Source organism: Cyclopterus lumpus, chromosome 9, assembly GCF_009769545.1.
Source record: "Cyclopterus lumpus isolate fCycLum1 chromosome 9, fCycLum1.pri, whole genome shotgun sequence".
NCBI classification, from domain to species: domain Eukaryota; kingdom Metazoa; phylum Chordata; class Actinopteri; order Perciformes; family Cyclopteridae; genus Cyclopterus; species Cyclopterus lumpus.
In genome coordinates this window covers 15,498,839-15,514,550 of record NC_046974.1, presented here as the reverse complement: position 1 = coordinate 15,514,550, position 15,712 = coordinate 15,498,839, and positions in this window count along the sequence as shown.

Genomic DNA, 15,712 nt, shown 5'->3' with positions numbered 1-15,712 from the left:
TTTGGTTTTGCTGATTCCATTTTTACTACTCATAAGCTGTCAAAAAAAGGCAGTTTACCACCAGAGGGTATCTCTGACAGATATGTAAGTGACTCACTGTGGGGTCAGAGGTCACACCCTCATGGAGGATAGTTTGTCAATGATTACTGGCTCTACACCGTGGCGAGGTCTGGCCGTTCTGGAACGAATCTGAAAATAAGAAAAATGAAATGGAGTTATATAAGCTCTTCAGCAATATTTTAATCAGTTTCACTTAACAGCATACCTTGTTTAAGCAAAGGCTCGTCTTTGATCTGCTCCATGAAGAATAGCAAATATTACCGTTTTAACTTTTCCGGAGCTTTGAACCTCATGGAATCCAAAGTCTATTGATCCTTGGACCGACCTTCAACCTCTGTCTGCCATCCACTGTTACTGTTTGCACATCAGCCTGTTACTTGTACTGCTCAAGTAAGACATTAAAATGTGCCACAGAAAACAAGGGAGACGCATCCATTTGTTGCCCCTGATGCGGTTGCTTGATCGTCGCGCCCATGTTCATTGTGGACGGTTGAGGTCGAGATCCCAACAGATAATGAGAAACTTGCAGCAGGAGGAGATGAATGTGCTACCTGAAGATATTTTGACACTAAGGAACCAGCTAGAAAATGTTGTGTCTTGACATACCTCCCTGCAGTGGCCAATGACTGCATTCTCCCTCCTGCAACCAAATGAGGGTGAGACTGTCGACAGATAAAGAAAAGAGGGGAAGAAAAATGTTTCCTAGCTCTAAAATCTATAAAACCCCACTGTAAGTGGGAAAGACGAACTGGCTGGAGGTTCAGAAATATTTTTTTGCCTCTTTTGTTTTCCGGTCTTTTACCCCTGAGGCAAGAGCAGCGAGCAACCTTTATCCACGAAGGGTGGAGACGTTTCTGAAACCCCACTCTCCTTAAACATAATCATATCGCTTCCCCGAACACAACAATGTTTGGTGTGCGTGTCTCCTCTGTTTCCTGCATGATTACATCACTTTTGAGGCCCACCCTCTAACCGTCAGTAGGAGTTTTTCCTCAGGGATTTGGAGGAAAAACAAAGCTGTAATAAGCAAAGGAGAGCAAAGCACTACGAAATAAGATAACACTTCTGGGTTGCTTTTCTCCAGCAGCCAATGAGCCGGCAAGTGTGCAGTGAGAACGTCTGATAGTGATCTAGCATTTTCAAGAGACCTACGAGTGCTAATAAAGAGATGTAATTGTTGACAGGTTAACAGGTGACTGCCTATCAGCACCTCTAAAGCTCCCTAATTAAGACACCACAGGTCGTTTGTTTGATCCTCACAAAAACTTCAGTGTAAAACAGCTATATCTTGTTTTTTATAATGAGCATTTTTGTTTTCAACCTTTAATTGCCAAAGTCAAGAATGAACCGTCTCAAGGATTTTATTTGAGAAAATGTGGAACACACCATAGTGGAATTTCTTCCTGAGTGGAGGATGTCTCAACGAGACATGTTCAGATTTGGTAGGCACTGATTTGGTGGCTGATATGAAAGTAATGAAAGTTTGTTGCACTTCACAGAGTCACAGATGAGCTGGTCAGAGCTTCTGTAAAAAGGTTAAAATTATCTAAATCATCTCTCTAACAGCCACAGCAAACAGCTTAAAGTCCCGACCCACCAGCCTCGGTCCCAGACACCAGACTGCAGGCAAACAAGTTAATGTTTTTTTTCTCTTCTGGCCTGTGTGTCCTGTCTATCGGTTTGTGCCTCGGGGGAACAATATAGATAAGACAGCAGACAACCAGGCAACAGCTGATTCTCACACGTTTGTCTGTGTGGATGCAGATGATGACTCTGCACTTCTAGCTCTCGGTGAAGTAAAATAACCATAGAAGCAAGGTTGTCTGACAAAATTAAAGAAACAGCGAACGCCTGTTGATGCAAAGACCCCGGATTATGAATCACCGCTTGTCCTATTTTAGCAACTAACAGTGATATCTCTCTCTTTTTACCTTGCTTGGCCTTGTTGGTGAAGAATGTTTTGGGGGGCTGTGTTACACAGTCTTTCCAGAACAGACGCGGGAGATTCAACATTAATTTAATATGACAACAGCAATCTCCAAGTGTTGTATCATCCTTTAATCCTCATAAGCCCTATAGGAAAAAACACCTAAAATAGCATAAAGTAATTAGGAATAGCTTCTTAACTATACGACTTATATCCACATTTCGTATCTTCTTTTGAAAGTTAAAAAGCTGAGGAATATAAATCTATAGATGAATCTATTTAAATAAATGGAGACCCGGTGAAGGAAAAAACAAGATTTTTATTCTCACCTAGTATATTATCTGAATCTCAAAGGTGATATCACCATTATAACCATACAGATGTAACTAAATGTCTTATATCTTATATATTCAAACGGTCTCCATGTTTTGGCCGTGTTTGCTGTTTATCTGATTCCTCGGTGTTGTACATTATTTTCTCCATATAGCTATGTTACAAATAATACACAGTAAATCTCCCAAAAACATTGAAATACCAATCAATCAACACAACAAATACTGATTCATATAACATTATGCCTGAATCTCTCCAGGCTACATATGCAGATACATGAAGATATCAAGGCCCACAAGGCTCTTTGAGATATCTCACGTTTCATATATCCCACCAGCGCAAGTCAGTCAAAGTTGACCAAGATGTCTGCTATTTCCTGTCAGCCCAGGCTTTACTTCAGAACGATAAGTAACCTTGGTGAATAGTTTGTCAAATATGTCAGTGTGACTGTGTAGTCTGACTGTATGTGTTTCATATCTTGGTGCGTTTATTTGCTTCAGAAAGCTTAGAATTGTTGAGCTTGCAGCAGTACCAAACATGTTATTGTAAACTGACTTGGTCTAATATTATATAGATGGAACACGCAACACAAAAGAGTGACCCAGTTCCAGACACAAAGTCTTCATCACTTAAATCAATACAGCCAGCCAGTGACTCAGATGTTTCTGTGGTGCTGATGGATGGGTAAAAGAAGAAGGCAGAGGAGTAACCAGCAAGCAAAATGATACCTGTTGCTCTGGTTAACATCCATTTATTTCTGTTTTTACATGCTTTAAATGCTCTGAGCTGCATATAATTCATTCTTCTTGAAGAAGGTTGTTGCAGTGCATGTTCATCTTGTACTCTAATCACTGTAAACGTACCTCGTTAGAAGTATCTCATCAGTGTAGGCTTAATTTGATTAACCAACCAGCCAGTTGTGACGTCTGTTGGATAATCCTTTACTTGTTTGCAGGTAATTTGAAGGGTATGGAAGAAGATCTTTATCTCACTATATAGATTACTATAAAACATTCAAGAGTATATCTAATTGAGAAGTAGTAATGCTTCAGATGCAGACTGATGGCCGGTACATAACACACTGTCACGCATGCATACCTTACTTTAGTGAGGAATGCATGCATGACAGGCCTGAATAGACCTTGTTTAACAGTACTTTTCTTTCCAAACTAAGGGAGCATGCAAGAGACTCAAACCCATCGTATCCCACAGAGACCACTGAGCGAGCACTACTGTTTCGCATTCACACCCTATAGACCTGAAAATTCGGTCAAGTTTAAGTACAAATTAATTACACTGTTAGTAAGCGTTTGGGAATCTGTGTATTACGCACTCCGGTTACATTCCCCATGCTGCTGTCAGCCTTCCCTTAAACACACCACAGACAACAAAAAGGTAGGACTCCAAGTCAACAGAAGTTTAATTCATGCGCGCTATGCTAAATTGTGTATGTGCGTGTGTGCATGTGTGTGTGTGTGCATTTGTGTGTGTAGGTGCGTGTTTGCGTGTGTTTGCGTGTGTGTTTGTGTGTGTGCAGATTAAATTGCCCCTCATTAAGATAGCAAATGTTAACCTTTCTATAATGAGGCCTCAGTGTGCTTCTCTTAATACACTTCAACAAGCCAAAGTGACTGAGAACATCTTGTCATCGACGGTCAATGACATCACACTCATCACCGTGTGTGATGCCGCTGTAGCTGACATCACCAACAACTCCTGGAGGGTATCCGGTGGCTTCAGCAGTGCCAGTCACACTGCTTGAACAGTGTATGTTTATTCCTAGATGATTAGATGAAAACTTTGGCCTTCTATAGCCAAATATGAAAGTATTAAAGTAACTTACCACTGTATCATAAAACATACCATAAGTTATAATAGATGTGTAGGTTGTAAACAATGGTAATGTTTTAGTAACCAAATATATGCGTTAAAAACAACAACCAAGATGTAGTTTTTACAACCTGCCAGGAGAGAAACTACTCTTGAAGTAGTCTTTCTGTAAATATATAGATGAGTGACAGAACACAGTGGGGCGGCACAGACCTACAGTGCAAATAGAATACGTGAGATTGGAGGCGTAAAGGCATTACATAATATCTGTCTGTTTAAAGGTTCAGATACACCAAACTGATATCAAAGAACTAGGAGTGAAGAAGGCTGGCGGCTGCGGCGTCTTACGTCACCAAAAAGTCCCCTTTGAACACACCGGCATGTGCGTTCTGTGAATGCATGAGATAAAATAACTCTCCATACCAGCAGCTGGCGGTAGTCTGTATTCATAATGCAAATTAGGAAACCTGCAGAACTATCACTGTAGATTGTAAGGATATGTAGATGACACATAGCAGCTTTTGACATGTCATTGTGAATATAATCGTGCATTGGAATAATCAGATCAGATAACAATGAAAAATGTTGTGTGTGCCCTCTGGACTTTAGTAGTTTGCCTGCTTTCCTCACTTCTAATTATCTTCTTGTGCATGATTCGCTTTAGCTAAACAGCCAATCAGAGTGATTTTTCTCACCGACATGCTCCGCCTCTTATTCAACATGCTCAATCAGCACAAAAGCCGCCTTCTAGTGCCAGCGTGTGCCCCGCAAAAGGTTGGACCAAAGATGCTCACCGACGGCTCAACATTGGCCAACGTTCAGGGCTTCAAGGTTTAAAGTCACAATTTATTTCTGTTTTAAGACTAGTTTGGCAAGCTCTGTAAAAATAACAACTCCGGAGCTGTTTTGTTGAGCACTTGTCACACAACAGATCCAAACTGCTTTGCAGTGAAAGTTGTAAATCAACCACGTTATCAGATTTAGCAAAAACACATTCTCGCTACTTGTATTTAATTTCAATGGCTCTGTATTAACTTAATTACAATAAATGAGCTGCACATTAGCCGCTGAATGTCAGTTGTATTTTCGGGGAGTTTGACATTGGCTCAGTTTTAATTTGAAGCTGCTGACATGCAGATAACGTGACCTTTTGACTCTTTCCGTTTACTGACTCCAAAGGTCAGGCACATTAAAAGAGAGCTTTGTGGAGGTGTAGCCAAGAGTACCAAAGCAAACAGAGCAGCATATTCACTGAAATGTGCAGGTTTATTGATCGAAGTTGACAGCAGGGTGCAGCAGTGCAGACCGCAATGGCAAATTAAATTGTATTGAAGAAAAGAAAAGAAAAGGAAAACACCTTAAAACAGAATTTGGTCATCTTCTAGCTGTTTCTTTGAAGCCTTTTATTGTTTCTCTGCCACATTACAGTCAACATTGTGCTGTAAATACAGGCTGTAGCTGCTCTATGAAATGTGATTCTGCAGAGTGAAAGGCAACACTGTCCGTTGTGGTCTTGCCAACATGGCTGACCGAGGGTTACAAATGCCGGGTTGTATGTAACCAAGAGGAATAGATCATGTCTGCAATTGAAGCCCTGTCTTGTTCTCACTATGTTGTCTGGTTGGCAAGAAAACTAGATCGACCCCTCTGGGGCATGTGTTTGCGTGTGCTTATCTAATGTACTTTAATATGTGTTTGTTTGTTTTATATGGGTGTGTGTACCCATAGTGTATGAGGGCATGCATGTGTTTATGCACATGAATATGTAGGAAGAATATGTCTCACGCTATATCGCCCTTAGTGCATGCCTGTGGGTGAGTGTTGGTACGGCATAAATGCTTTTGTGTGCCTGAAAGTTGACAGTGGAGCTAAAGCCTGCTGGCTGCCATGTATGTGTATATCTATATATAGATATATAGATACACACACACACATATATATATACATACATATACATATATATATATATATATATATATATATATATATATATATATATATATATATATATATATATATATATATATATTTGGACAGATGAGTTGTTTGGCTGGAAGCACAGCTCTCACTTAGATCCACTAACCATCAGAGTCAGATCTGATGGTTAGTAGCTACCTTTTTATACCATTTGTATGAAAAAGCATCTCAGCTGAGTTTACTGTCATTGCGTTTTGTTTGCGTGCCGTAAGCACCGTGTGCCTTAATGTACACACGTGCTCAGTCAGTTTGCGTGTGTCTGGACACTGTGTGCACACTATCATGCGTATGCAGGGATGCAGATTACAAGCTGAGCCTTGATAAAGTATTTTAGAGTTGACAGCTATCTGTGGCGAAGAGTAAAGTCGGTTACAAACGCTCTCTAACTGATCCCGCCCCCCTCCCCCCCTCCCTCTCTCTCTCTCTCTCTCTCTCTCTCTCTCTGTCTCTCTCTCTGGTCTCAGCCTGCTCAGTCAAGCAGGCTGAGACCAGTTTTTGCTTATCACCCAGCAGGCGCTTTTGCTGTGACAGCCCAATACATGTGAGGGACAAGATGCCCTCTCATGGCTATTTACTGTGACCGCCACGTTCACTGCCATGATGGTTCATCTTCATAATCAGCAACAGACCCATTCTAATCATTGTAGTAAACTCCATTTTTATTTATACAACTCAACATTAAACAATTATTTTAAAAGAGCACATTGTTACCAGCCACCTTAGTCACTGTTATTAACTTTCTAATCTCCTAACTTATTGTCTTGTTTGTTTTAATTCACCTTGACACTAAAATGAGTACATGTTATTTGCCTGAGGAGAAAGAGCATTTTCTGACCTCAGTGGTGTGGAAGCACTCTATAAATACTACAATCTAAGCACAATAAGTGGAAATGCAGACTATCTTGTTTGCTGCTATCCCTTACAGCACTTCTATTAGCATCTACAGGCTTGCCAAACAGATAGCAGACCACTGGAATAGGACAACAACAACTCAAAAGATCAAGGAAGTAGGGACAAAGTTGCTGGACTGAAGCGATACAGAGGGAAGCAAATGATGACCTCGGTGGAGGGACGTGTGCCCTTTCTAAACCGAAGGAAGTGACACATCAGAGAGAGCAAGTCCTCATGTCAGCCTGGTTCCTCTGTGTGCGTTCGGCCAGACACAGCAGCAGCAACTCGGCATGAGCCAGAGTCAACCGGCACCAGTCAGGCTCTGACTGTATGCTAGAACAATATCAGCTATTGTTGTGAGTCCGTGATGACATTTCAAATACAAGGCAGACAGAGCAGGACCTGAGGGTTGGTGGTGGGGACTGACCCACCCAACAATGGAGTTACTGTGATGAGGGGGGGGGGGAAAGACGTCAAACATGAATTTCCACCATCCTCATGACTTTCCCTCATGCTCTCAGTCCAAGATCTGGATCAGACATTAGGGCAGACAGTTAAACCTGATTTAACCTAAAATACCGGTACTCCAGTTTATCCATTCCTTCAAGGTAGAGCTTTCCCTTTGATGTGACACCATTTATAGTACCTTAAACATCTTTACCAGGAAGCATTTATTCAGAGTTAATGCAATCTTTTTATGTCGCCCACCTGTTGGGACATAATGGCAGCGGTTGACAACACTAGCAGGAACCACATGCAGAGTGTGGTCTTAGCAGCATTACACTTAGCTGTGTGGAATGTCACCTATTTTTAGCCGACCACAATAATGAACCTGAAATGTGTTATTTTGGGGCAAATTACACTTTATTAACTGCATAACAACACCCAACAACAAATTCATAGATTCCCTTTTTCATCATGATGTAATTCTGTCATGGTTATCAAAGGTTTAAGTTGTTCGGCAAGAACCATTCATCCTCCAACCGGAATTACAACTGAACATAACTTTGTAAATATATACTCATAGAGCAACAAAATAACTGAAAACGAGTGACGAAGGCTATTCAAGACTTCAGTTGGCTCTGCTGCGCCGTATCAGGGCCTTGACATTGGCCCCAAGATCACTTCATACCTCTCACCACTTAAAAACATAGATAGTTAGTCTTGTATTAAACCACATTCAAGTAGTCATTTATTAAACATGTTTAGAGCTACTTTTGCAGTGAATTAACAAGATGTAAAACAGGTTGTTTAAAAAGTAGGACAACAGAATGTTAAATGCTAAGATAATCATAGACATCCATATCACATATTGACGTCACTCAGTTTGAAAAGGAGCTGTGCGCAGGGAGCAGTCGAGCACATGGAGAACGGAGAGTGAACTGGTCAGAAGACGAATGCGCGGATATGTGTCACACATTCCTCTCTGTCTGCTCAGCTCACAGTCATAATGAACTTTGGAGCACTCACTGCTGCAGCTCCACTCATTTGGAGGGAAAACAGACAGGCTGCCAAAAACTGACGCAGATGAAATGAAAAAAGGCCTTTTAGTTTCTCCTTTTCATCGTGCAACCGCTCCAAAAGATTAACATGAGTCACAGAACTGGAGCAAGCCGGTCCGGCCAGCCCTTGTCCTAAGCAACTCTTTGTTAGTCACTTATGGAAAATATCTGTGGGCAAAACCATTCTGTTGTGAGAAGGAGGATCATGCGAGCATGCACACACACATCGTCGTGTGTGTGCATGCTTTCATGAGTGAGTGACTGAGCACCACTTTGTCTGTCCAAGGCTAATCTTGCATTTTGCTGCAGCAAAACTGCATTATATTTTGGGGGCCCAGTCATGGCTGCATGCTGTGGTGTTGGGGAGGCTGCTTCTTTGACAACAAGCGCTTGAGCATCGGCGGCTCGTCTTCAATGGAGCTGGCCACGCTCGGCGGTTTTGTTGCTTTTGTAACTCATGTAGCATTAGGGTGTAATTCATCCCCTTCCTATTGGCTGATCCCTGGCAGCTGAAACAGTTGGCTACAGCCATGTTTCAGTTCCAGCAAGTAGCTGAGCCTCTTGAGCAATACCGCCACCTCACCCGTCCCTCCGTCTCCACTCCTCAGCGACGTTAATCAAAACTCACAGGCCTAATAGAAGACTCCATCCATCCATCCATTATCACCCGCTTATCCGGGGTCGGGTCGCAGTGGCAGCAGGTTCAGCAGGCCGACCCAGGCTTCCCTCTCACCCGCAGCACTTTCCAGCTCATTCTGGGGGATCCCGAGGCGTTCCAAGGCCAGCCGGGAGATATAATCCCTCCAGCGTGTCCTCGGTCTTCCCCGGGGCCTCCTACCAGTTGGACGTGCCCGGAAAACCTCTAATGGGAGGCGTCCAGGAGGCATCCTGACTAGATGCCCGAACCACCTCAGCTGACTCCTTTCGACACGAAGGAGCAGCGACTCGACTCCAAGCTCCCCCCTGATGTCCGAGCTCCTTACCCTATCTCTAAGGCTGAGCCCGGCCACCCTACGGAGGAAGCTCATTTCGGCCGCTTGTATCCGAGATCTCGTTCTTTCGGTCACGACCCAGAGTTCGTGACCATAGGTGAGGGTTGGAACGTAGACCGACCAGTAAATGGAGAGCTTTGCCTTCCGGCTCAGCTCCCTCTTCACTAAGACGGACCGGTACAGCGCCTGTTTTACTGCTGCAGCCGCACCGATCCGCCTATCGATCTCCCGCTCCACCTTACCCTCACTCGTGAACAAGACCCCGAGATACTTGAACTCCTTCGCTTGGGGTAGGCAGTTTGCCCCCACCTGGAGGGAGCAATCCGCCGGTTTCCGGCAGAGCACCATGGCCTCAGATTTGGAGGTGCTAACTCTCATCCCTGCCGCTTCGCACTCGGCTGCAAAACGCCCCAGTGAATGCTGGAGGTCACGGTCCGAGGAGGCAAACAGGACCACATCATCCGCAAACAGCAGAGAGGCGATCCCGAGACTCCCGAACCGGATCCTCTCCGCCCCCTGGCTGCGCCTAGATATCCTGTCCATGAAGGTCACGAACAGGACCGGTGATAAAGGGCAGCCCTGGCGGAGGCCAACACCCACCGGGAACGTGTCTGACTTACTACCGAGGAGACGAACACAGCTCCTACTGCAGGCGTACAGAGACCGGATGGCCCGTGCCAACGGGTCCGGCACCCCATACTCCCGCAGCACCCCCCACAAAAACCCCCGAGGGACCCGGTCGAAAGCCTTCTCCAGGTCTACAAAGCACATGTAAACTGGTTGGGCAAACTCCCAGGACCCCTCCAGTAATCTTGCGAGGGTAAAGAGCTGGTCCACTGTTCCACGACCGGGACGGAATCCGCACTGTTCGTCCTGAATCTGAGGTTCGACAAGCGGTCGGAGCCTCCTCTCCAGCACCCTGGCATAAGCTTTTCCCGGGAGGCTGAGCAGTGTGATACCACGATAGTTCGAGCACACTCTCCGGTCCCCCTTCTTGAAGATGGGAACCACCACCCCGGTCTGCCAGTCCATGGGCACTGTTCCCGACCCCCATGCAACACTGAAAAGGCGTGTCAACCAAGACAGCCCAACAATGTCCAGCGCTTTCAGCATCTCAGGGCGGATCTCATCCACCCCTGGCGCCTTGCCACCAAGGAGCTTTTTGACTACCTTAGCGACCTCTGCCAGGGATATGGGTGAATCCACCCCAAAGTCTTCCGGCGCTGCCCCCTCTCCGAGGGACATGTTGGCCGGGTTTAGGAGTTCCTCAAAGTGCTCTTTCCACCGCCCGACGATGTCCCCAGTCCGGGTCAGCAGTTCCCCCCCCCTGCTGAGAACAGCCTGGGGTAGACCCTGCTTTCCCTTCCTGAGCCGTCGGATGGTTTGCCAGAACTTCCTTGAGGCCAACCGAAAGTCCTTCTCCATGGCCTCCCCGAACTCCTCCCATGCCCGAGTTTTAGCCTCCGTGACCATCGTCGCTGCAGCCCTTTTGGCCCGCCGGTACCCGTCAGCTGCTTCAGGAGACCCCTGGGCCAGCCAGGCCCGAAAGGCCTCCTTCTTCAGTTTGACGGCTACCCTCACCCCCGGTGTCCACCACCGGGTTCTAGGGTTGCCGCTACGACAGGCACCGATGACCTTCCGGCCACAGCCCCGAGCAGCCGCGTCCACAATAGAGGCTTTGAACAAGGTCCACTCGGATTCCATGTCCCCAGCCTCCCTCGGGATTTGTGAGAAGTTCTTCCGGAGGTGGGAGTTGAAGACCTCCCGGATAGGATCCTCTGCCAGACGTTCCCAGTTCACCCTCACTACACGTTTGGGCTTGCCAGGTCTCTCTAGCCGAGTCCCCCGCCATCTGATCCAACTCACCACCAGGTGGTGATCAGTTGACAGCTCTCCTCTCTTCACCCGAGTGTCCAAGACATACGGCCGCAGATCAGATGATACAATTACAAAGTCGATCATTGATCTCCGGCCTAAGGTGTTCTGGTACCAGGTACACTTATGAGCCACCTTATGTTCGAACATGGTGTTCGTTATGGACAAACTGTGGCTAGCACAGAAGTCCAACAACAAAACACCATTCGGGTTCAGATCGGGCAAGCCGTTCCTCCCAATCACGCCCCGCCAGGTTTCTCTGTCATTGCCCACGTGAGCGTTGAAGTCTCCCAGGAGAACTATGGAGTCGGCAGGCGGCGCCCTTTCCAGGACCCCTCCCACCGACTCCAAGAAGGCCGGATACTCCGAAATGCTGTTCGGTGCATAAGCACAAACAACAGTCAGAGCCTTACTCCCCGCAACCCGTAGGCGCAGGGAGGCGACCCTCTCGTTCCCCGGGGAAAACTCCAACACAGCGGCGCTCAGCCGGGGGCTCGTGAGTATCCCCACTCCCGCCCGGCGCCTCTCACCCTGGGCAACTCCAGAAAAGGACAAAGTCCAACCCTTCTCCAGGAGCTTGGTTCCAGAGCCCATGCTGTGCGTGGAGGTGAGCCCAACTATATCTAGCTGGTACCGCTCCACCTCCTGCACCAGCTCCGGCTCTTTCCCCGCTAGTGAGGTGACGTTCCACGTCCCTAGAGCTAGTCTATGCTGCCGGCGATCGGCCCGCCCAGGTCTCCCGCCTGGCCCGCCGCCCGGTCTACATAGCACCCGACCCCGATAATTCTCCCTGCGGGTGGTGGGTCCACAGGGTGACTGCTGCTCCATGTTGTTCTTTCGGGCTGAGCCCGACCGGGGCCCCATGGGCGAAAGCCCGGCCACCAGACGCTCGCCGACGAGCTCCCCTCCTGGGTCTGGCTCCGGGAGGGTGCCCCGGTTTCCTTTGTCCGGGCAAGGTGGCTACAATCTGTGGGCTGCTTATCATCAGGGTTTGTTGAACCGCTCTTAGTCTGGGCTCTCCCCCGAGACCTGTTTGCCTTGGGAGACCCTACCAGGGGCTGACGCCCCGGACAACATAGCTCCCAGGATCACTGAGCCACTCAAACTCCTCCACCACGTTAAGGTGGCGATTCATAGGAGGAGTAGAAGACTCTCGATCCAGATATTCTCATGTCATCTCAAGTTTTATAGAACATGTTGACTTCTTTTCAGTTCGGACTGTGTCTTTATAGCAAGTTAGAAAGCAAATATGCCTTTGCTATTCACCATGCTGATGCTCGGCCACACCCTCTTCACTTTAAACCTCAAAGTGGAGACCTTCTGACTATTACTTAAATGTTATTCACTTTTTAAATCTACAACGTGTAAGTGAATTTCTGGCTATTTAAAAAAAAATGTTATCTTTATTTTTTGTTTTTAGTTTTAGTTATACAGCCTTACAGCGGATGCTAGTGTTAGCTGACTAGATTTTTGTTGGTAGCACATGTGTGTGTCCAAAGTGTGTGTCTCAACCAACAATACAAAAGTATCCCTCTGACCCTACTCAATTCATCTCAAAGGCAATGCAGAAGAAGCATAGGTCATTTATGTGTTGTGTAATACTGCTCAGTTGTCCCAGAGCCAACACAAATCCCATCAACATTTCAGCAGCTCCCACTTTTGCTATCGTTAATATCTTTTGTGGCTTTCATCAAATTGCCATTAGGATGCAACTAAGAGTCTTGCCAGGAGACAATTTGGCCAAACAACTCAGCTTTGTTAAGCGTGCGTGCGTGCGTGTGTGCGTGCGTGCGTGCGTGCGTGCGTGCGTGCGTGCGCGTGGGGCCCTTAGACACAACTGTGTGGGTCTGTGTAGCTCTCTATGTGTCCTTGCATCTTGTTTAGCCACCTCGTCATTCTTGTCCATTGCGCTGGCTTTAGCTTTACAGACACCAGCTGGGGTGATCAGCCGTGTTGTTTACATGTCAGTCTAACCCAACGAGCAACAAGCACACACCCACCGGTCCAGTCCGGACCAGACCAGACGGACGGATGGAAGCTTTGGGAACATGAGCTGAAGTCCAGACATATCTGCACACATATAGGAGCGGGAAATTCAAGGGGTGTCAGCAGTCAGCCATGCTACACATGAGACGTTGATCAAATGTTGGATTGGTTGAGTGTTTTTTGATATTGTGCTCCATTAATAGCTGAACAGTATTACATTGCAAAACATAGCGTCTTGAGTCTTGCAAAATACTTCTCTGAGGTCATGAAAGCACCCAAAAAACTATAGCTTGAGATGTTAATAAATAACTGATATATCAGAAAGAACAAAACAAAAGGAGTAGCCTCTGGGAAGGATGGTTACTGTCTGGATGCGGCTATCCCACACAGATGTTATGGTTTTCCCATTTCAAATCTTTTATGTAATGAAATAACAAAGGGGAACAACTCAATGCTTTCAGTTATAGAGTAGAAATGATCATCACTGATCTCAGCTCACTACAATCACACTGCTGCTGGGTCCTTTTTAATGTCAGCTCATATATAGACTAATCAACAACAAGTGTCCCAGTCCTATTTTGAGCAAGGCCAAAGAGAGGTTTTTTATGAGTTCTCCTCACAGTAAAGAGGGTTTATGTCTTGACAGTGCAACAGCAGATCTAAAGGCTACACACAAGATAAACCCAAAATAGCAAGGGAGCAGAGTGCCGCCCTGTGCCATCAACATATTGAAACGTATGGACATCAACAGTGTGTTTTTAAGTATGTTTTATGATGCAAACTGACATAATAAAAGAATATACACAGCAAAATAAATATATGTTTACTGCAGATTTTACATAAGCTCCAAAGTTGATATAGTTAAAGGTTTTTCACATTTAATCCACAAACAAAAGCCATCTCAGACTTCAAAACGTGTACTTTCCCCATCTGATGTATTGTTCAAACCATATTACTGGGTTGAGAAGGCCACCATGCTATTTTGGGAGTCAGTGTGCTATCACTGTGTACATAACCCCATCGATGGAAACTGTATGGGCTGCCCACAGAGAGCAAAATCAGCGACTGTTGTAGGAGGTTGAAACTGGGACACTGCAAGAAAAGGGGCATGGAGTTGGTAGGAAAACATTTAATGAAAATAACTTTAGGAAAAGCTATTTTTAAAACAGTGGGACATCTACATTGTGTATTCAATGCTGTGTCGGCGAGATTGTAGATTGTAGTGGACAAAGTTAAATTTTCTTGGAGAGAATGTGTATTCAGTCGAGGGGAGAGAGGCAGGAGTTTTAGATTAGAGTCGAAGAGCAGTGGCAGAGGTGGTAAAGTGTGGAGATATTGGTGGAGGGATGGGCGGGCAGGGATGAAAGGATTTAGAGAGATTGGGCGAAGGATGGGGAAGAGGCAGAGGGTGTGAAATAACAGTGAGAAGTGAAGGGAACGCTCGTACACTCTGCCAACCAGACAGCCCGCCCTCTGCAGGCCCCGCTGCACCTGTTTTTCGGGAACGAGATGCGACAAGGGGGGTGAATGTCTGGGGGGCTCTGAGTGGGAAGGAGGGGTGTCTTTTACTCCCTGTGACTCAGGAGAATCTGAGCAGCCATAGAGAGGGAGAGTTAAAGCTAAGCAGGGACATTGCGAGGGAGCTGAAGGGGGAGGTGGGAGCTATGCTGTGAGTCAGCCATTGCTAAAAAAGGAAACTTGCCGACTTCCACAGGGGACCAGCAGGGTAAAATAAGACAAGTGGTGAAACAGCACTCCTCAGCCCGGCCCCCCTTGAAACCGAAGATAAGGTGACCAAGGACTTTACAGAGGGAGTTGCATGAAAAGCAAATGAGGTTTCACCTTGTGTAATCATGCAAGTAGATATCATATTTTATATTTCATAAATGTAGCTCTTGATAACAATCATGCAAAGGTACTTTAAAGTAACAAAATCACCCGGTATCTCAATTTCCAAGAAGGGTTAACATCCTTTTGTCGACCCCTCTGCATCTGTTTCACAGATATAATATTCTTTCATGAAGTGAGTTTGAGCCTTTACCAAGACAGCAGTTTATGTATAATCAATTCACCACATAATATGGCGGCATTTCAGAATCTTTTTTTAGGACTACAGCAGAATTTAACCCACTCTATGTTCTGGAGCCAAATCCTCTATGACATAACTGAGAGAGAGAGAGAGAGAGAGAGAGAGAGAGAGAGAGAGAGTGTGTGTGTGTCACTGGTGAAAATATCTCACATTCCTCCTCTCAATCTCTCAGAATAGAGCACAGCACCCACCATTGAGGTAATGCAGTAATCTGAGTTGCATAGCTTCACTTTATGTCGTGCCTTTTGAA